Source organism: Hyaena hyaena, unplaced genomic scaffold (assembly GCF_003009895.1).
Source record: "Hyaena hyaena isolate Hyena2069 unplaced genomic scaffold, ASM300989v1 scaffold_136, whole genome shotgun sequence".
In the NCBI taxonomy this organism is placed as follows: domain Eukaryota; kingdom Metazoa; phylum Chordata; class Mammalia; order Carnivora; family Hyaenidae; genus Hyaena; species Hyaena hyaena.
Window position 1 is genome coordinate 420949 of NW_024080768.1, and position 21740 is coordinate 442688.

Below are 21740 nucleotides of genomic sequence, written 5' to 3' on the forward strand. Positions count from 1 at the left end.
CTCACAGTTCATGGGTTCAGGCCACGCATCGGGCTCTGTGCTGACTGCCAACTCAGAGCCTGGAGCCTGTTTCAGAGTCTGTCACTCCCTCTCTCTCTGACCCTCCCCTGCTCACACTGTCTCTCTCTCCTAGAAATTAAAAAAAAAAAAACAAAAAGATTAAAAAAAAAAAGAAGTTAAAAACGAAACTAACCTATGACCCAGCAATTGCACTACTAGGTATTTATCCAAAGGATAAATCAGATATACTGATTTGAAAGGACATATGCATCCTAACATTTATAGCAGCATTATCAAGAATAATCAAACTATGGAAAGAACCCAGATGTCTATTAACTGATGAAAGGATAAAGAAGATGTGGTATAGATACACTCACACACACACACACACACACACACACACACACAATGGAATATTACTCAGCTTTCAAAAAGAATTAAACCTCACCATTGGCAACTATATGGATGGAGCTAGAGTGTATTATGTTAAGCAAAACAAGTCAGAGAAAGACAAACACCATATGATTTCACTCATATGTGGCATTAAAAAAACAAAACAGGTGAACATAGGAGAACTGGGGATAAAAAGAGGGAGACAAACCATAAAAGATTCTTAAAGAACATACTGAGGCCTGATGGAAGGGAGGTAGACAGGGTTTGGGCTAAATGACCGATGGGTATTGAGGGGGGCATTTATTGGGCTGAGCACTGGGTGTTATGTGTAAGTGATGAATCACTAAATTCTACTCCTGAAACCAAAATTATACTGTATGTTAACTAATGAGAATTTAAATAAAACTTGAGATGCCTTTTGCCTCGTTGCATCTGAGAGAGCAAGATGGGTCACCAGTAACTCTACTGGAGCCATCTGAGGAAATTCGGCCAGGGTTCTCATTCTTGCCACATCTGCTCAAACCGGCACAGCTGGATCCGGAAACGTGGCCTCAACGTGTGCCATCAGTGTTTCCGTCAATACGCGAAGGATATAGGCTTCATTAAGTTGGATTAAGTGAACTTCCTTGAATGGGTCATCCAAGATACCTACCTTAACTGCAGATATCCAAGATAACCTATCTTAATGATAATTCATTGTACATAAAATAAAAATATTTCAATTAATTAAATAAAACTTGAAACAAAAAAAATAATTAAAAAAGGAAATATAATAGTACTAATATATACACAGTAATGTGGAGAGTTCTTAAAAACATTATAGTAAAACAAACAAAAAAAAACATTGCTACTTAGTTAGAAATTCTTGTGGCGCTTGGGAGGTGTCTGGCTCTTGACTTTGGCTCAGGTCATGATCCCACAGTTAATGTGTTCGAGCCCCACATCAGGCTCTGTGCTAATAGCTCTCTCTCCTTCTGTCTTTGCCAATCTCCCAGTCTTGTGCTCTGTCTCTCCCTCTCTCTCTCTCTCTCAAAATAAATTTAAAAAACTTTTTAAAAAATTCTTACATGTAACATAAACCTATTTTGGAAGAACCCTATTCAAAACTTAAAAGATATGCCTTATATTCAATAAACTATATCCCCAAAATGTTTTATGTAAAAATAAAACCTAACATGAAATAATGATGTCATTGCTTTCTAAACTAAGTAGTAAGATTTATTCAACCAGATACACCCAGGGTCAAACAATGAAACAGAAAAAATGCAATGTATCTGTCAATAATAGCAAAAGGAAGTGAGAACAACACAGTACTGGGCTAAGACATCATTTTAACTCAAATCCACAAGGGCAAGTGAAGAAAAAAACTGTTAATAAGAAACTTAATATAATAAGTCTTTTAAATATATATTTACTTTCCTTCTCTTGGCTTTGCTAAAAGATATAAAATTATGGAAATAATAAACAAATATGATAAAGTGATGCATTGTTTATATACACACAGATATATGTATAATACATATAATAATGATTACACAAATGAGGAGAGAGAACAATCCTATATAGGAGTAACATTTCTTTTCCTGAGTGGAATTAGTATAAATCTGAAGTAGATTTTAAGATGTATACCAAAATCCCTAAAAGAATCATTAATAACCTAAAAATCTTAAAACTAAAATGTTCATTAGAGAGAAAGAATGAAATCTGGCCATGCGTAGCAACATGGATGGACCTTGAGGGTGTTATGCTGAGCAAAATAAGTCAGGCAAAGAAGGACAAATACCATATGTTTTTGTATGTATAGGAGGATTAGGAGGAACTTAATGGAGGACCATGGGGGAGAAGAAGGGGTGAAATAGTGGGGGAGTGGGGAGAGAGGCAAACCATGAGAGATTCTTGAATGCTGAGAACAAACTGAGGACTGATGGGTGTGTTGGGGGGGGAGATGGGCATGGAGGAGGGCACTTGTGGGATGAGCACTGGGTGTTATATGGAAACCAACTTGACAATAAACTATTTGTAAAATTAATTAATTAATTAATTAGGAAGTAAAAAACTAAATAAAATAAATGTTTATTAGATGACATTCACTTAATAGAAAATAACGTAGTAAGAAGTAGAAAACCAGACAGGATTCATACAGAAAACAAAAAGCAAAATGGCAAATGTAAAGTCCTATATCAATAATATGATTGGATATGACTAGACTTAAGAACTCAAAGCCACTGTGACATTCTGTATAACTGAACAACAGCAATGGAAAATGATTATAATATATGCTGTTTATAGAACACACATTTTATATTTAAAAGTGCAGATATATTCAAATAAAAGGACAAAACAAGATGCAACAACAACCCTAATGTATTATGGAATGGCAATACAATATCAGAAAAATACATTTTGAAGCAAAAATATGTTACTAGAGACAATAAGCTATGCTTTGTAATGAGAAAACAGTCAATCTATCAAGAAGATACAATAATCATAAAGATCTAAGTTACAGAGCACCAAAATACATGAAAGAAAAACTGACAGAAATGAAGGCAAAAATAGACATTTCAACAAGAATAGTTAACAGACTAAAATAGCTCACTTTCAGCAATGCATAGAAAAAATAGCCAAAATATTAACAAAGAAACATAAGATGTGACAGCCATATAAACCAACTGCAACTAGCAGACATCTCTCTTGAAAACTGCAGCCAACAAGAGGAGATTATAAATTCTTCACAACTGCACACAGGCCATTAAAACACAAAGCAAAGGATATTATCTGAACACAATGGAATGTTACTAAAAACCAAATACAAAAATAATTTTGAAAATTCAAAACACACCTTTAAATAATCTAGGGATAAAAAAAATCACAAGTAATAAGAAAATGTTTATAGTTTAAATTTTTTTTAAATGTTTTTATTTATTTCTGAGAGTGAGAGAGAGAGAGAGTAGGGGAGGGTCAGAAAGAGAGGGAGACAGAGTCTGAAATAGGCACCAGGCTCTGAGATGGCAGTCAGCACAGAGCCTGACGCGGGGCTCTAACCCATGAACCATGAGATCATGATCTGAGCTGAAGTCGGACGCTTAACTGACTGAGCCACCCAGGTGCCCCGAAAATGTTTATAGTTTAAATAAAAAAAGATAACATACCAAAATTTATGGAAAGCAACTAAAGCAATGTTTATAAGAAAATGTATAGTTATAATCACTTATATTAACAAAATCTCAAAGTTATAACCCTTTAAGAAGAAAGCAAAATAAACACAAATATACAGGAGGAGAGACATTATATACATTACAGAAAAATATATAACAAAGAATAGAAAAAAATACAACTAAAAATTAGTTCTTTGAAAATATCCATTAAAATCAACACATTTTTAGCTAGGCTGACCAAGAAAAATAGGAAAAAAATAAAAATGCTAATAACTGGAATGGAATAAAGAATATTTCTTCCATCTGTACAGACATACAGAGACAATGAACAATTAAACAACTATGACAAAACTGGCAAATTCCCAGAAAGGCACAAAAATACTGAAACTCAAATACAAAATCTGAAACCTTGTAAAAACTAAAGAGATAGAATTTTTTTAAATAACAAAGAAAATACTACCAACAGCAAAACTACTCACAGAAAGAAAAGCCTGGTAACATATGGCCTCAAAAATGAATTTAAATGAATAGCTGAAGAACTATAATAACGGTTCTCCACAAATACTTACAAAAAGTAGAAGAGGAGGAGGGACTGATTCACAATGCATTTTGAGAGGCCAGTGGTACTCAGATACCAAAACCGTTATCACAAGAAAACTTTAAGCCTTTAAGCGACTATCTCTTATGTATTTATGCATGACAAAATATACACAAATGTTAGCAAGCCAATTCCAGAAACATTAAAAAAAAAAAAAAAAAAAAAAAGACTATCTACCAGGACCAAGTGGAATTTAACCTAGGAAGCAAGGTTGGTTTAACATCCAAAAATCAGGTAGTGCAAAACACCAGATCAACAGAAAAATAAATTCTAAATGATCCATCTTAATAGATGCAGAAAAAGCATTTGTTTAATCCAACACTCTTTCACGATAAAAGTTCCCAACAAACATATATAAAGGACATGTATCAAAATCCACTATTATCAGTTACTTAATAATGAATGACTTGACAATGATTCTATGCATACTCTCAAATAAGATATTTCATCAAAGCTTCCATAATATCCATATATGGAATAATATCCATATATTCCATAATATCTTTATCCAAAGATAAAGATAAGGCTTTATCCTTGTTTCCTAGGCAGATTACTTTAAAGGTAAAGGAAAACCTTTTATAACTTTTCAGTAAGAGTAGGTCAGTAATCCAAAAAACTACATGATTCAAACAAAAAATTAGACACTAGTATCAGTACATTAATGAGCTCATGTTAAGTACTCATAAATAAATTTATTCATTCTGGTCACATCTGAGTTCACAATATAAAATTTCTTGTCCACAAACCTTCCACAAATTTCTATATCCATTTAGGTCTTGTCTTATTATTTTTCCTTTCTTATTCTGGAATGACTGGTCATTTTATTTCAGATATTATTCTTCCTTAATAAACATACAACCTACATTTCTTACATATTCTTCATATAAAAATCCCATTTTCTTCCCACACTTTGTATATAAAATCATTTTCCTAAGCTTGTACTGTTTCTAGTTTTATTTTTTTACATATTGAAGATAAATTTTAACTATTAGTAACCTTTACTTTCCAGGGAAAACTAGGAAACAGAAAATTGTGAACTATCATCATATAACCCTGTAATAGATTAGAAGTTTATAAATACATGACTCTAAAATCAAGCTTTTTAGACATTCTTTTTATTACTACGACTTTAATGTGGCAATCACATACTTAATACTAGACCCAAATATCTTTTGTCTCTCTTTAAAAAAAAATAATAAGCCAAAGGTATCTAATCATACTTATATCAATCAAAAAATGCATTCCCCTAATTCTGGGAGGTTTGGGAACCCCTCTTTTCAAGGATATGCCTCACAGTGGACAGTTTATGTGTGTTAAAGTTTCCCTAAGGTGGTCACTACAATTCCAAGTTATCTAAAGCTTCACCCACTTCCTAAAAAGACACAAGATTCTGTTCCATAAAGAAGCAAAAGTTTTTCAGGGAGGTGGAGAAAGAGTTTTAGACAAGATAGAACCCACCTTTGCCTTTGGATTCCCTAAAACATCTTAACTCTGAGGCCACCTGTTTCTTAACAGCTGTTCCAAATCACAGGGAATTACAGGTTTCTCCACTTTTGAGCAGAACTGAGTGACTTATCAAAAAGCCTCAACAAACGAGATACAGGTATGCACAATAATGTCAGAGAGTTCAAAACGCAGAGAGCAGAACTGGAATCTGGCACTTACCTGTGAACTGCATGGCAAGAAAGTTATGAGGTCAATGGATAAAGTGGATACCAGCTCTTGGTTTGCTCAGCATCCTCAGTATCAGAAAGTCTTCTGTGGATCCCAGTTTTGATGCCAAAACTTAAAAAATCAGAAATAGCAAAATTAAAACCTCTAATCAATAAATAGTATTTAGCAAGAGTTTACTGTGCCTAGAGCAGTATGGGAACTAGGAGCATTCAAATTCACATTAAAAAAAAACACATAAGATTTCACGTATGTAGCTTAAACAGTTTTGACTACTTAGGGGATTTTCAAATCCAGTCTCTGTTTTGTATTTAAATTTTTTAAATACTTTGTTTATTTTTTAGAGAGAGCACACATGAACATGGGAGGGAGAAAGTGAGAGAGGGGAAAAGAGTATCCATAGCTGCTCTGTGCTGACAGTAAAGAGCCTGATGTGGGGCTTAAACTCCAGAACCGTGAGGCCATGACCTGAGTTAAAGTCTGATACGACCCAGGGTGCCCCATCTGTTTTGTATTTAAATTTAACAGCACCTTGACTTCCCATCCTGGACAATGCTCTCTGATAAAGGAAATCATCAACCTTTATTGTTTATGCGCCCTGTTTCTGGGCTCCCAGGAAAGCCATACTTTAACATTTACCAAGGTCAAAATGACTCTGAAACAAACCTCAAAGCACGGGGTCTATTTCTGCCCTGAGTACATACTGTACCTCTGCTTTGTCAAAAAAAAAAAAAAAAAAAAAAAAAAAAAAAAAAACCCAGAATGGTGCATTCCAACCATGAAAGATAAGAAAAACAATAATAATCTCCCTGGTTCCCACAAGGTTAAAGTCATACAGACTTGCACATACTAAAAACGTAACATAAGGTTTGTAACTTTCTGGAATGTCCTTCATCATGATCATTTCACAAAACAAAACAAAACATATATAACCCTGCAGCAAAGTTTCCTTTCCAAGAGAACTCTTTTCTTTGTGAAGATTGTGTTTTGCTGCAGCTGTTCTAACTTGAGCTGGGATAAAAATGAAACTTTTCCTTTCTCTTTAAAATTAAAAAAAGTTTGTTCCTTTTCCGTGGACCCTCTCAATAAAGAGCAAAGCATTTTATCAGATTACTGCACTTGATACGGTAGGTAGAGAATAAAAAGAAACAAATGCATGCAAACGCAAACACACACAGACTCAGGCACTCACACACATTGTTGGGATCATTTGCTCTCCCAGCACCTTCTAAGGATCTAGGATCCATACCAGGTCATCAGTGCCTTTTCCTGGAGGCTTTCCCATGAAGATAACCTTAAGGCAATGCTGTCTCTTTCTGAACCTGGCCAAAGGCCAACACCCTGTGATGGAGGAGCCAGCTCCTTCACAGAAGTCCCACCATCAGAACATGTTCTCTTTTGAACACTATGGAGGAGCCAGCAGACCAGGGCCTGATCTGAGTGGGTGGAGTTGGAGCCACTCAGGGTGCACTGTGGGACTTGGAGGATGTGGGCAGAGTACGTGCGGGCCCGGATGGACAGGGCAAGGGCAGGATGCGCTGGCGTGTGCTGAGCATTGGAGGCGGCTCACGGAACGGTGGAATCAGCCTCTAGCGCTGCAGCCTCCACTACTCTTCCGGGAGGAAACCTGCAATCGCGGGATTTCCTGCGCTTTACCGGTTCCGGCAGGGGAATCCCAGGATGAGAAGCACCAAGATGCCTGGAGTCAGAGGCCCCTGTTGCCAGATTTCTCCCTAAGCGGTCCGGGTCAAACCATCTGTCATGCAAACCCAATCCTTTAGGATGCCTCGCCTATCCCGTTCAGAGTCACAGTGCAGCAGTGCCTTATCAGAGGGCCCAGCAAATGACTCTCCAAAGGCTGTACAGGGTCGTGCCACCCTAAGCCAAACGTGGGGCATATACTGCGCATGCTCAGGCTGTGCTTCTCTAGCCTTACAAAAGCCTGAAAGGCCTGGTCACAAATGGGGCTTCTGAGTTCAGAAGCCCGTCAGCAATCCTACATCTGCTAAAACATGAATAAGATAAGGATATTCACTCTTGCGACTTTGTTATTGCAGTGTTGATTGTTAGAGCAATTAGATAAAAGAGTGAAATGAAAGATGTTCAGATTGGAAAGCAATGTTTTTTTTTTACAAATAGTTTATTGTCAAGTTGGTTTCCATGTAACACCCAGTGCTCATCCCCACAAGTGCCCCCCTCCGTGCCTATCTCCCCCCTCCCCCCCCACATCCATCAGTCCTCAGTTTTTTTCTCAGCATTCAAGAGTTTCTCATGGTTTGCCTCTCTCCCTTTCCCCCACCATTTCTCCCCTTCTTCTCCCCCTTGGTCCTCTGTTAAGTTCCTCCTAATCCTCCTATACGTGCAAACATATGATATTTGTCCTTCTCTGCCTGACTTATTTCGCTCAGCATAACACCCTCAAGGTCCATCCATGTTGCTACACATGGCCAGATTTCATTCTTTCTCATTGCCATGTAGTATTCCACTGTATAGATAAACCACATCTTCTTGATCCATTCGTCCGTGGATGGACACTTAGGCTCTTTCCATGTTTTAGCTATTGTGGAGAGTGCTGCTATGAACATTGGGGTCCATGTGCCCCTATGCATCAGCACTCCTGTATCCCTTGGGTAAATTCCTAGCAGTGCTATTGCTGGGTCATAGGGGAGTTCTATTGTTAACTTTTTGAGGAATCTCCACACTGTTTTCCAGAGGGCTGCACCAGTTTACATTCCCACCAACAGTGTAGGAGGGTGCTCGTTTCTCTATATCCTCGCCAGCATCTCGAGTTCTCTGATTTGCTCATGGAAAGCACTTTGAATCTCTATTCATATATATATAGATGACATGATCTTGTATACAGAAAATCCTAATGAATCTGTCATAAACCTATTAACATTAATAAACAAGTTCAATAGGTTTACAGGCTTTGAAGTCAGTATATTTAAATCAATTGTATTTCTAAACACTTGGAGTGAACAATCTGAAAATGAAATTAAGAAAATGATTTTATTTAAAATAGCATCAAAAGAATATAATTATTAGAAATAAATTTAACAAAAGATATGCAAAACTTATCCCTAAAAATTACAAATCACTACTGAAATAAATGAGAGCAAAATAAATGGAAGTATATCCCATTTTTATAACTTGGGAGACTTAATACTGTCAAGATAACAATGCTACACAGGATGATCTTCAGATTCAACTCAGTCCCTATTAAAATCCCAGCTGTCTTTTTGAAGAAATTGACACTCATTCCTAAAATTGGTATGGAGAACTGAAGGGACCCAGAAGAGCCAAATCAACAAAAGAACAAAATCTGTGTTAACAGAAGAACAAATCTGGAGGATTGATACCTCCCAATTTTAGAACTTAAAACAAATCCACAGTAATCAAGACAATAAGGTACTGGCATAGGATTAATAAATAGCTCATTGGAATCAAATGAACCCAAAAATAAACCCATATGTTATGATCAATTCATTTTTTAATATAATTTATTTTCACATTGGCTAACATACAGTGTATCCAGTGTGCTCTTGGTTTTAGGGGTAGATTTTCAAGATTCATCCCTTACATACAACACCCAGGGCTCATACTAACAAGTGCCCTCCTCAATGCCCATCACCCATTTTCCTCTCTCCCCTGCCATCAGCCCTCAGTTTATTCTCTGTATTTAAGAGTCTATTATGGTTTGTATCGTCAATTCATTTTTGAAAAATATGCCAAGACCACAAATGGGAAAAGAACATACTTCAACAAAATATGCAACTGTATATGCATATGCAAAAAAAAATGAGTTTGCATTCCTCCTTCACACTGTATACAAAAATTAAATTGAAAAGGATCAATGGCCTAAATACATATATTTTTTTAAATTATAAAATACTTAAAAACATTTTGATAAAACTTTGTGACCCAGGGCATTGTAAAATATATGACACAAAAACTATAAGCTACCAAATTAAAAACATATGTAATTTAGACTTTATCAAAATTAAAAACCTTTATATTCAAAGAAGTAAAAGACAATCCACAGAACTGGAGAAAACATTTGTAAATTATTTATCTGATAATGACCTGCTATCCAGAATATATAAAGAAAACTTTACTCGATAATGAAATAACAACCCAATTTAAAAATGGGCAAAGCAGGTGATCAGACACTTCTCTGAGAAAGATATGCAAGTAGCCAACTAGCACATGAAAATATGCTCAACATCATTAGTCATCAGGGAAAAACAAATCCAAATCACATTTTACTCCCCTCTAGGATGCACTTCCCACCCACTAAGATAGCTAGTGATGTGGCAAAAATGAGGGGAATTTGGAACCCTCATGCACTGCTGGTGGGAATGTAATGGCACAGCTATTTTGGAAAACAGTCTGGCAGTTCCTCTATAATTAAACATAAAGTTACCACATTACTCAACAATTCCACTCCTAGATGGGTCCCCAAAAGAAATGTAAACAGATGCCCACATAAAAGCTTGTACACAAAGTTTCAAAGGAGCATCATATATAGTAGCCAAAATGTGAAAACAATCCAATATCCATCAACAGATGCATGAGAAAAAATACGTTTATATTGTGCTGTATTATTTGGCCATAAAAAAAGGGATGAACTATTAAGCGAAAAAAAAAGTCACAAAAGACTCTATTTTATATCATTACATGTCTATTAAATGTCTAGAATGCACAAATCTATAGAGACAGAAAGTAGATTAGTGGCTGCCTAAGGCAGATGTGGTGAGGTTTGGGGAGGACTGACAGCTGAATATGTGATCTCTTTTTAGGGTGATGAAAGTATTCTAAAATTGATTGTGGTGGTGATTGCAAAACTCTGTGACTATACTAAAATACATTGAACTGTTCAGTTTAAGTGGGTGGCTTGCATAGGAACTGCATTTTATATGAAGCAATTGAAATATCACAAAGACTTTCTACTCTTGAGACTGCCTTTTCCTGAGTATGTTCTTTGCCAGTATATTAATCACCAAGCACATTGTTTGGGAAAAAGTGCTTAAATGAAAATATGTTCCAATATCAAAAAAAAAAAAAAAAAGGCAGAGTAAGGCAAAAGAATGTGACAGGAGTTAATAATTTAATAAAGGATATTCACTGAGGACTCTTTTAACATTTCTGTTCCACTATAAAAATAATTTTACATATCGTATTATAAAATTAATATTTTATTTTTACTTAGACAAAACCCACATAACAGTCATTAATGTGAATATGGGCTCAAACAGCATCTTCTGAGTATTTCTTTTTTTTTTTTTTTTGAGAGAGAGAGGGCACACAGGCAAGTAAGTGGGGCAGAGGCAGTGGACAAGAGAGAGAATCTCAAGGAGGTTCCACACCCAGCACAGTTTCAAGTGGGGCTGGGTCTCTTGGCCTGAGCTGAAATCAAGAGTTGGGACACTCAACAAGCTGGGCCACCAGGAGCCCCCTCAAACAGCATCTTTGATTCTTCATTGACTAAATGGAAGTTAAGATCAAGGAACTGGATCTTATACCATTCATTGGCTTGTTTACCATCAGCTGGAGTGCCTGACTGGTTACAAGTATAGCTAACATGGATAAAGACAAAATTCATGGATAAAAATTGCCAAGCAGAAAGTCGGCCTCACCTGATCCTAGAACCTCTACCCTTCATGGGGTGCTATATATCTTCAAGTCATATTTAGTTTACTCCTTTCTTTCATACTTCACTAAAAACATTCCTTCTAAACTACAACTGTGTTGGTGATTGAAAACTTTACTTCATGGCCAATGCTGATCCTGGCTTCTAAATTTCAGGAGATTCGAGAGTGGTAAAATAAGAACATGATGACCACAGAAAAAAGGAACAATTGGAGCATATAACTATGCAGCATTTTTTGGTGCCCAGAGTCTAAACCAGGAGCATGACAATGTAATATTTCCTGTGCAAAGTTAGGTTATTCCAGATCTAGAACCTTAATTCCTTATCTTGTATATCTGGAGCTTATATCACCATTACCACAGAATTTACAATTGAAAATCTATTCTTTCCCTATTAAGGGGTTGTTTACAAACATTGGCTTTTCTTGTTTGGGAACCAGAATTAGCATCAGTAGGGCGATGACTTCACCTTGAGTGAGAAAGAAGAATCAGTGCCTGGAGTCTCTGAATAATATCTCTGCCTCCATTTTTTCAACCTTCTAGAGATCCACATCTCTCTTAAATCCTTTTGTGGAGTAAAAGAGTTTTACTCATACATTAGCATACAAATGCTAATCTGTATACATGAATTTACTAGACAAATTCCATCCAATGAAATTGCTTTCTTGGAGTGGTTGGTTGATGGATTTCATTTCCATTTTCATTTTTAACAAATGCTTAGTGTTCTTTCCAGAAAATACCATACAAGAAAGCACCTGTACTTAAAAATAAATAAATAAATAAAAAGGCCTAACTTATGGTACGAATGTTAAGAACTGTATTACAAATTATCTCAAACTATCCTACAAGGAAAAAAAAATGACGTTCTTTATTTCAGATTGTAAATAAATCTATGAAGACTTGGAATAACTGTTAATAAAAATGTTTGCTCATGGTATATTTTAATTATTTTCTTGCAAATTCATTATGATACTGGGTAACTGTTGACTATTAATACACCTCTGATAACAGAGGAAGAGCACAATTTCTAAAAAAAAAAAAAAAGAAGAAGAAAATCTCTCTTTCTTCTCATTCACAGTCTGTAATGCATCAAAAAACAGGAAGCATCTATAGCATATATATATGCTGTATATATATATGGCATATAACATATATACATAGTGAATTAGTGAAAATATTATAATTAAAGCATTAATCTTCTTTGATAATTATATATCCTTTCATATATGAACTATCAAAAATGATTTCCCTTAAGATTATGGTGTCAAATGTCAAATAATGTGAAAAAAAGAATATTATCTACAGAGAAATCAAATAACTTAGTTGATTTCATTTTTATAAGCAATTACTGACTAAATAGTTTACAGATGGAGCTGTATTGTGAATAGAAATATACAAAAATACATGGTATATTACCTTGTGTTTAAAATGTATTTGTGGAACATATATCACAAGATGGTAAAATATATAAAATAAAAAACCAAAATAGTTGTATGTATAAAGTACAGAAATATAATCATACCTGCCAGGTATATTATCTATAAATAAATTTTTTCAATATATTAAGTTTTAAAAGTATATCAGTTAATGCTATTTCCTTGTATACTTCATTTGTTTTTTAATTCTCAACTTACATTACAGAATAGTATTCATCACTTAAGAAGCTTGAATTCTTCTCATGTAATGTGTCATAAAAATTTCTCTTTCCTGCACAAATTATTGCATCAAATCTCTACATCTGTGAAATGAATAGTTTGAATGAGATGATCTTTAATTCCATGATTATAAAATATACATTAATCTGTGACAAATATAATTCCCTGCTGAGTTTTTTGTTTGTTTATTTTACTAATTACTTATTTTCTTTTTCTTTGCCTATTGGGTCAGGGTCAGTTATGTTTAATAATTACCCTCTCAACTGTAATTGTGGTGATTTACTACTAATGGTATACAATTGAATGGGACAATTTGTTGTGTAAAGATCTTAAACATTGAACTGGCAGCTATACATAATTTTTGGTGTAATTATGTTTGTGTGAAATAAACAACAGTCTCAGATTTGTTCTGATTGAAGCATCTCTCCTTGTGTAATATTCAGTCAAAGAAAAAAAATAAATTTTTGGCTCTTTATAACACCTCTACACTCTGCTTTTAGTAAATACCTTTTCACCTATGGAAGGATTCTGTTCTCCCATTGTGCCCTCTTATATCAGATTTGACACCGTCAGTTTCCTTTGCCTCAAATTTGGCAATTCATAGCCCTAACTAAACTTCCTCATTCTTCTCCAGATATTTGGAGGGATGATAATGATGTTTCTTTTCAAAAGACACTTGCTTAAGAAGCTAAAACAACTCTTGCTTTCAAAAGCTCTTTGTTTATAATTTAATCAGAGAACAGGATACTGTCATATTTTAAGCAATTCCTATTGAAAGAGGTACCTATTGTTATCTTCTCATTGATTTTACTTTTAGCAGTAAAATCATTCCACACAAAGTCTATTATACTGAAGGCACTTAGATAATAGTATGAAGGGCAATAATGTGAATATTTTTAAAGTTTTAATCACAAAGCTCAGCTGGTAAGATCTTTGTTAATTGGATACTGAGGTCAAGACTATATTTCCATATTTGTTCAGACTTGGATAACTTGTATCTGCTCTATGATGGGAAATTCACTCTCCATTAGACATCAGTAAATAAAAGGTTGAATATCTAAGCATATATATTTAAGGACAAAATCTCTAGAGGATGACTCAGATACATGGCATGAGCACAGAATGCTAGATCAGGAGCTTATAAAGATTTTTTATGAGAAAATATATTTTCCATATTCTTAGGATAGCTATGTAGTGTTGGTTAGTTCTGGTTGGGATAATTAAGTGTAAGGGATGCTTTTACTATCCAATGGGCAATATCAATTCTTTGCAAAAAAAAAAAAGAAAGAAAGAAAGAAAGAAAAGCACCATTTCTGTGGGATGATACCTGTGATGGCAAGTTGCTCTACCCAAGTATATCTCTTTATGATTTGGAGTCTGAATGACTTTGTGATCAGAGGGTCTGATAAAGCATTAAATATCTCATTTAAAAGGAAATACTTTAACTAGTAAATTCCTTTAAATAATGTACTTGATTAACTTACACTAGTTTATGATACCAGTTTGCTGTCATGTGGCCAAGTACCTGGACTAGATAGAATGAGTTTGAAATTTATAAGTTCTCATTAAGATAAGGGAATAGTAATGATCTGAAACCTAGAGCTTTTAACCAGAAATCCTGTCCACTTCTCCCAGTTATCTGAACTGACACATGCTCTTTCAGAGTACTTTTATTCAAGAAGTAAATGTCTGTAATTTATAACAGATAAGTAGGCATTAATTGTAGGATTTCACTTCTGTGAATTAAGTGATTATAGAACATAAAAAGACTTCAGTGTAGAAGCTTCAAGGTGATACAGCCATTTCAAGTCCCATTGCTGACCTAGAGATAATATTATGGCATTTGAATAATTCTGAGAAAAGAGCACAGAATTATGAGACTGGCAATATTTGGATCTAAAATCTGGTCCTGGGGGCTCCTGGGTGGCTCAGCTGGTTAAGCACCCAACTTCGGCTCAGGTCATGATCTCAAGGTTCCTGGGTTTGAGCCCCACATCAAGGTCTGTGCTGACAGCTCAGAGCCTGGAGCTTGCTTCGGACTCTGCTTCCCTCTCACTCTGCCCCTCCCTGGCTTGCACTCTGTCTCTCTGTCTCTCGCTCAAAAATAAATAAACCTTAAAAAAAAAAAAACCTCCTACAATCTGATTCTGCCTAAGCCATACTGCCTTCCTCTATTAAAAGAGAATAATAATAGTTGCTTTTCTAGGTATTTTGAGAGAAGTAAAATGAGATATACATAAAACACGAAACAATACTTGGAGAAAAATACATGATTAATAGCATTACTTTCCTTTTCCTTCCTGTCAATGTGTTAAAAAAACAAATAGAGCATGGAGTTGTTGGGAGATAATTCTCCAAGTGTCTCGCATTTTTGCACACAATAAAAGCATTAAAAGTTTTTGTTCCGGACTACTTTTTCATGGATGTTGTACAAAAAACATACTGTAAGATAATGACAGTATTTTCCTCTTGAGTAGAGGACAAATTTGTTTTCCATCAGGTAAAAAAAAAAATATGATGTCTCCCTTTGGGTAAAGATTGGACAAATTTGTTAATAGCCTCTTTAAAAAACATATTTCCTAAGCTTGGGATTTCTCAACTTGAGTCAAATCTGCAGTAAACACGGCATTATCTGGGTTACTGGGGAACATGGAGGGAACAGAAAACAAATGCAGACATGAAGTTCATGGAGCATGGGCTGTAAGAGTCCTTTTTCTCTGAACTACAGTCTTGTGCCTTCTGCTGGCATTCATAAAGCTGTGGTGGCTAATTTTTTAAATTTTATTTATTTATTTTGAGAGGGAGCAGATAAGCAGGGGAGTAGTAGACACAAACGCACAGAGAGAGAGAGAGAGAGAGAGAGAGAGAGAGAGAGAGAGAGAGAGGGAGAGGAGAGAATCCCAAGCAGGCTAAAGAGCACAGAGCCCAAGGCACAGATTGAACTCACCACCTATGAGTTTATGACCAGAGCTGAAATCCAGAGTCAGATGCTTAAATGACTGAGCCACTCAGGTGTCCCTCTGGTGGCTAATTTATTAGCTTGTAAACAGGGTAAAATCCTTTCATAATCCCTGACATGGTAAGAAAGACTCAATGACTAAATACAAAGTAAATTGATAAATTCAGGAATGGTGACATCCAAAGTAATAGATTTGGAAAAAAACCTGAAATTGTAAAAAGAACCAAGGTAGGCAAAACACACCTGTGGAAAGTCTTACACCAGGATGTCAGTGAACGATCTAAAGAGGACCTCAGATGATTGTAATATGATTATAATATACTGCCCGACGAAGGAGATCTAGCTCAAATGTGATTCTGATTTTGCATGCGGGAATGGAGCCTGGCATGGGAAAGAAAAAAAATAATAAAACAGCAAATTTTTTATTAAGCAGTTGGTTCTAGAAAGTTGGTGTCCCCTAGTACCTGACAATGGAATGCTGTCAGGGAAAGCATCCTCAGGGCAGATTATACAGAACTGGCACCACACATATGTGGGGAGAGGCATGAATGGCAACAGAATGAAGGAGGATGTTTTTAAAAGAAGATTCAACAGTAGAATTTCAGCACGGAGAAGTGTATTGAACTGGATGAACTATGAGGTAACACAGATTTGGAATTTAATGGTTTTTGAAGTACTGTCAGTTGCCAAAGACATATTTAATGTATTTTCCTTAAGGAAAAGTCATCCCATTTGCAACCTGATAGTCTGCAATGATGTTAGGCGAAACATCACACCCACACCCACACCATCTCCAAATGTAGTATAATAAACCTGTTAGTTGCAGTATCTTTTATTCCACAGGTGATGAAGTGGGGCTGAAAGAAAGGAGGCTTGCTACCAGACACGCCGAGGGAGAGGTGGGTTATGCTATGCATTTCCTGAGAGCAGCACTGGAGGAATGAGGGCTGGATGATGAGAGAAGTACTGTCCAGATCAAGGACAGATGGAGGTTGAGAACCTCTGAGAGATGTAGACTCCACAAGGGGATTCTCTTTGTAAAACTAATTTATGTCCTCAAGGAGTTGTGGAATGGGAGTGTTTGCCTTAGATGAAGGTGGTAGTGATCACATGGGAAGGGGATGGAATTTTCCAAACCAGAAGGTAAATTGTTTTTGGTTGAAAGTATTCATAAGCACATTGGTATGTTCAAGAGAAATTGTGTAGAAATATTTAAATGAATTAGTCAGTAAAAAGTACAGAATGAGCATTGAAAATCATAACTAAAAGGGATTGACTGAATGTTAAATTCCATATTTAGTTAAACCTCTATTGTTTTTTAGAGTCAACTTAAATGCTTCAATGTACAGACATGCTAATACTTTGTAAGTTATGCTTAATTATCCTAAAAATGAGAGAGAAAGAAATGAGATAAGTAAAATCTGTAGTTAACTCTATTTAACAATTTAAATCAGGTCTTTGAAAAAAATGCTTAAGAAACACTAGGTAGAAATAATAAACCATAGCTTCTTTTTAATCCTGCAGTCTTCTAGACTGCATTAATTAATGGAATGGAGACATTTTAAGGATAAATATGGGAAACTCATTCACATATTAAACTGAAAAAGTGACTACAATGACTATTTTGCTTTTCAATCAATACATCAATATCTACCATATGTATATATACATATACATATACACATGTACGTATATGTATATGGTACATACGTATATGTATATATATCTTTCTAAAAAGTACTGTTCCATTCAATATTTTCATCACCGCCCTGTCAAATCATCTGAAAAGATTATCTTTTTTATTTCCATATATTAGAGATAAGGAAACTAAGAAATACACAGAGTTCAATTGAATTAATCAATGTTGGGAGCCATTCTGAACTCACTGGTTGAGAAAACTCCTTGTGAGGTTAAGGCAAGTTTGCAAGATCTCTTGCCATCAGATGACAGTTGTTTCTGCTAGAGCACCAACCCCTGAAGCACCTTGTTGATTGGTATTTACAGTGGCTTATTCTGGCCCTGATATGCTGATTGCACCTCGTGAAGGAACTTATTGTAGGAACCTCTTTTGTGATAATGGGAGCAAACATTTGTGTTTCCTGAAAATCCTGTTTTACCTTATACGTCCCCTTAAGCAAACAGGCTATTGACCCCTGCTTACAAAGAACTAACTTTGCCTTAGCTATGCTAAAAACATTGTCTTGTATTTGAATGCTAAAGATACCTTCCTTTCCCATATGATAAGTGTCTAAATCACCTACATCAATCACTATTGATAAAGTTATGCATGAGTCTTGTACAAATCTATGTTCTGGGAAATTTTTACATATCAAGGAAATTTGTCATCAAAAATCATTGTCTAAGGCAAATGCCACTTCTATGCTTTTCCCCATACACTTAACCATAAATAAAGCTAAGTCTCAGTCAGAGTGGAGATGCCTACCTGGTGATCAGAAAGAATCACATCCCTCCTTCGCCCACATCGTCCATCCTTCAGGGACCCCTCGACCAGCTAGAGCTGGACTCCGGCAAACCAAGATCACAAAATTAATATATGTCAAAACTTATACTAAAAATGTGATATGTTGATTGCTGTGTATTTTATTTCCACTAAAATATAAGCAAATACATGTGCTCATTTAGCCTAAGTCCTGGTTTGGAGGTATGAGAATTAGGCATACTAAATTGTTATAGCTAATATTAAAAAACTGTATCTTTTCAACAGCTCTCAAGATTCAAGAAAACATATCATACTGATATTCCCATGCCCAATTATATTCTCCATGGGAATTTATATTTTTTTTAATATTGATTTACATTTGAAGGAGAGAGAGACAGAGCATGAGCAGGGAGGGGCAGAAAGAGAGAGACAAAGAATTCAAAGCAGACTCCAGGCTCTGTGCTAGAATCTTCATGGGAATTTATAAAAATAATTGCTTGAATGATTGATTTTGGTTAATCAGCTAAAGCTGAATAATGGGATGCCTAATTGCTCTTTTGCTATAGAAGACACTAAGATAGCCTTGGGACAAAATTTGCTCTTTGTTTCTACTTTTTTCTTTTATTTTTCCCTTGACCTTTCTTGATTCTTGCCACTACCTATTTTGAAACTCTACCTCTGCTAAATGTTGCTCAAATGCCAAATGATAAAATTAACTGGTCTAAGATGAAAATTTTATCACTCTCACTGAAATTTAAATTTTCCTATGGATTTCCTAAAAAACAAAAGATGGTGAAATGACAAGCCCATTATCTGAAACTTTGGAACAAGGAGTTAGTCCTGCACCCTTCATACTATGCCAGTCAGGCAGCTTCCCACTTTGCCAGTCGGGCTGTCCTCTCAGAAGAGAGCTGCCACCACCTCTACAAATGAAGACATTCAAACCATCAAGAAGGGTTTTGAATAGCTTTTGTTTCTTTTTTCTATTTTTTTTTTTTTTTACTACAAAGCATATAGCAACATCACATTTACTCACCATGTTATTTCAACTTGGGAAAAGACCTTAAGAACTGGAAATAGGTATACAAATGACATGCTAAATTTTCACCGGCAAGTCCGTGAAGTGTTTTCCTATTTGAAACATCATAGTGTGTAATGAAACATAATGGTAAGAAACTACTAAGATGAAAGGAAGTGATGCAGTCAAAGGAGTTTTCACAGCCTGAATTATAAATTGCCAGCGTCATAATCCTGAATACCATGCTGGAGATTCTTTCAGACCCCAAAGACTTTCATTTCAGCAGTGAATGCAGATTTTACAATGTTCTTCAATCACTATTTTGCCCGAACACCAGCAGTATCTATCCTCCACGGAGTCAAGGGAAGCAGTCTCTTGAGTATTGGGTCCTCAGTAGACATTGACTGCCTCTTGACTGTATTCAGAGCAGTGGTACAGATTCTTTGTATCATGGTCAAACCAAGAGCTCTGTTGATTACTCCTAGTTTTAAGCTCAGTTTTTGAACATCAGACTATAACTGATTCTGGAAAATATTAGAACATATAGCCCCAAATTATATTGTGTTAAAAAGAATCTCAGAGGCCCTTTGAAAAGCGATTGCCCATGGCAGCTTTATTCTAGCCAAGCCTAGAGCCTAAAAACAGTTTTCTACCATTTTATCTTTTATATGTAAATACTGAACTTTTCCTTCATACACTGCTCTCATCGTTTTTCTAATTCTAATCAGTTTTTTCTTCTTATTTGTATTATGTATGCGAGTTAGTTTTCTAAAATTTAACATCAGGCATTGAACTAGATTTTTACTTTTGTCTTTTCCCTGCTGTTGCTTCTGTTAATTTAGTTATTTTATCTTCACCAAATAATATTTATGAAATAGAAAGCTAGATTGAGCAGATTACAAAAGGTTGTCCCATGTATTAGGTAGGCCTCTTCATAAATAACTTTTGTGTATAAGCTGGAAATTTCCACTAGAAATTTTGAGAGTGCCAGAATAATAAAAACATTTATAATATGAATAATAATTTATCAAGTATTTATTAAATTCTAAGCCTTATGGTAAATTAATTTTATAATTTCACCTAATTCAATAAAAAATCCATTGAACTATGCATTGCCATTACTTTCATTTTTATACTACTGACGAATTGGCTTTAACATTCCCTTCGTATTGATTAAGATTTAGGAAGACTTCTTATGGACACTAGGCTTCTGACCTCCCTTTTCTTGGAGCATTTACTTTAGAAGGTTTATAATTCTAAATTTTCTCTCTGCCCCTTTAAGTTGTGAATCATTTTTAAAAATCTCTTGACAGTGTAAAACCCAAGAAAGTGTCTTTCAAGGACCTGCGAGCCATCCATTTGAAATGTGACCACCCAGGAAGATAATGTCCTGATCTCCCAGTCTTTGAGGTAGAGTAGGAAACTTGGGGTACTGATTAGCAAACATAGGTGGCTTAACCACAGAGAAAAACAGTTAGATTTAGGAATGGCTCAATCCCACCAATCAACCTCCCTGCTAAGGTCCTCCAGCACTTTCCAATAGCCATCTTAAAACTTAAAAACAACCGAGTTGAGTTCATACTGAATTCTGTCCTCTCTGCTCCATTGCAATGGCTTTCAATAAAGTCTTTATTGACTGTTTGACTTTTGTTAGATGTAATTTTTGGTATGAAAGAATTAGAATAATACTGGGAGAAATCAATTAACTGGTACAAAGCAACGCAAGTAAAAAGTGAAGGAGTCCAGATTCATACATGGTCTTTCTGTGTATTGAAAATTCTGTTATTTCAGCTTTTTAAAATAGAAGTCAATTATGTATTTTTAGAAGTCTGTGTCTTTTCTGTTAGTAATAACAGTAACAGCAATAGCAATAATAATGATTAATTCATAAGAAGAGAAATGCTACTAAAAATAAAACTCTCAGGGCACCTGGGTGTCTCAGTTGGTTACACATCCGTCTTAAGCTCAGGTCATGGTCTCACTGCTCATGGGTTCGAGCGCTACATTGGACTCTGTGCTGACAGCTGGGAGCATGGACCCTACTTCAGATTCTATCTCTGTCTCTCTGCACCTCCTCTGCTCACTCTCTGTCTCTGTCTCTGTCTCAAAAAAAAAAAAAAAAAAACATTAAAATTTAAAAATAAAAACCTCTAAATATTTTCAGAGTATTCTTCTTCTGGGTGACCACTTAATTAGAGATAT

General features: G+C 35.4%; 1 pseudogene; it reads left to right on the forward strand.

The window, feature by feature from the left end:
- Positions 1 to 838: 838 nt before the first annotated feature.
- On the forward strand, positions 839 to 1090 carry LOC120235704 (annotated as a pseudogene).
- The last annotated feature ends 20650 nt before the right edge of the window (positions 1091 to 21740 follow it).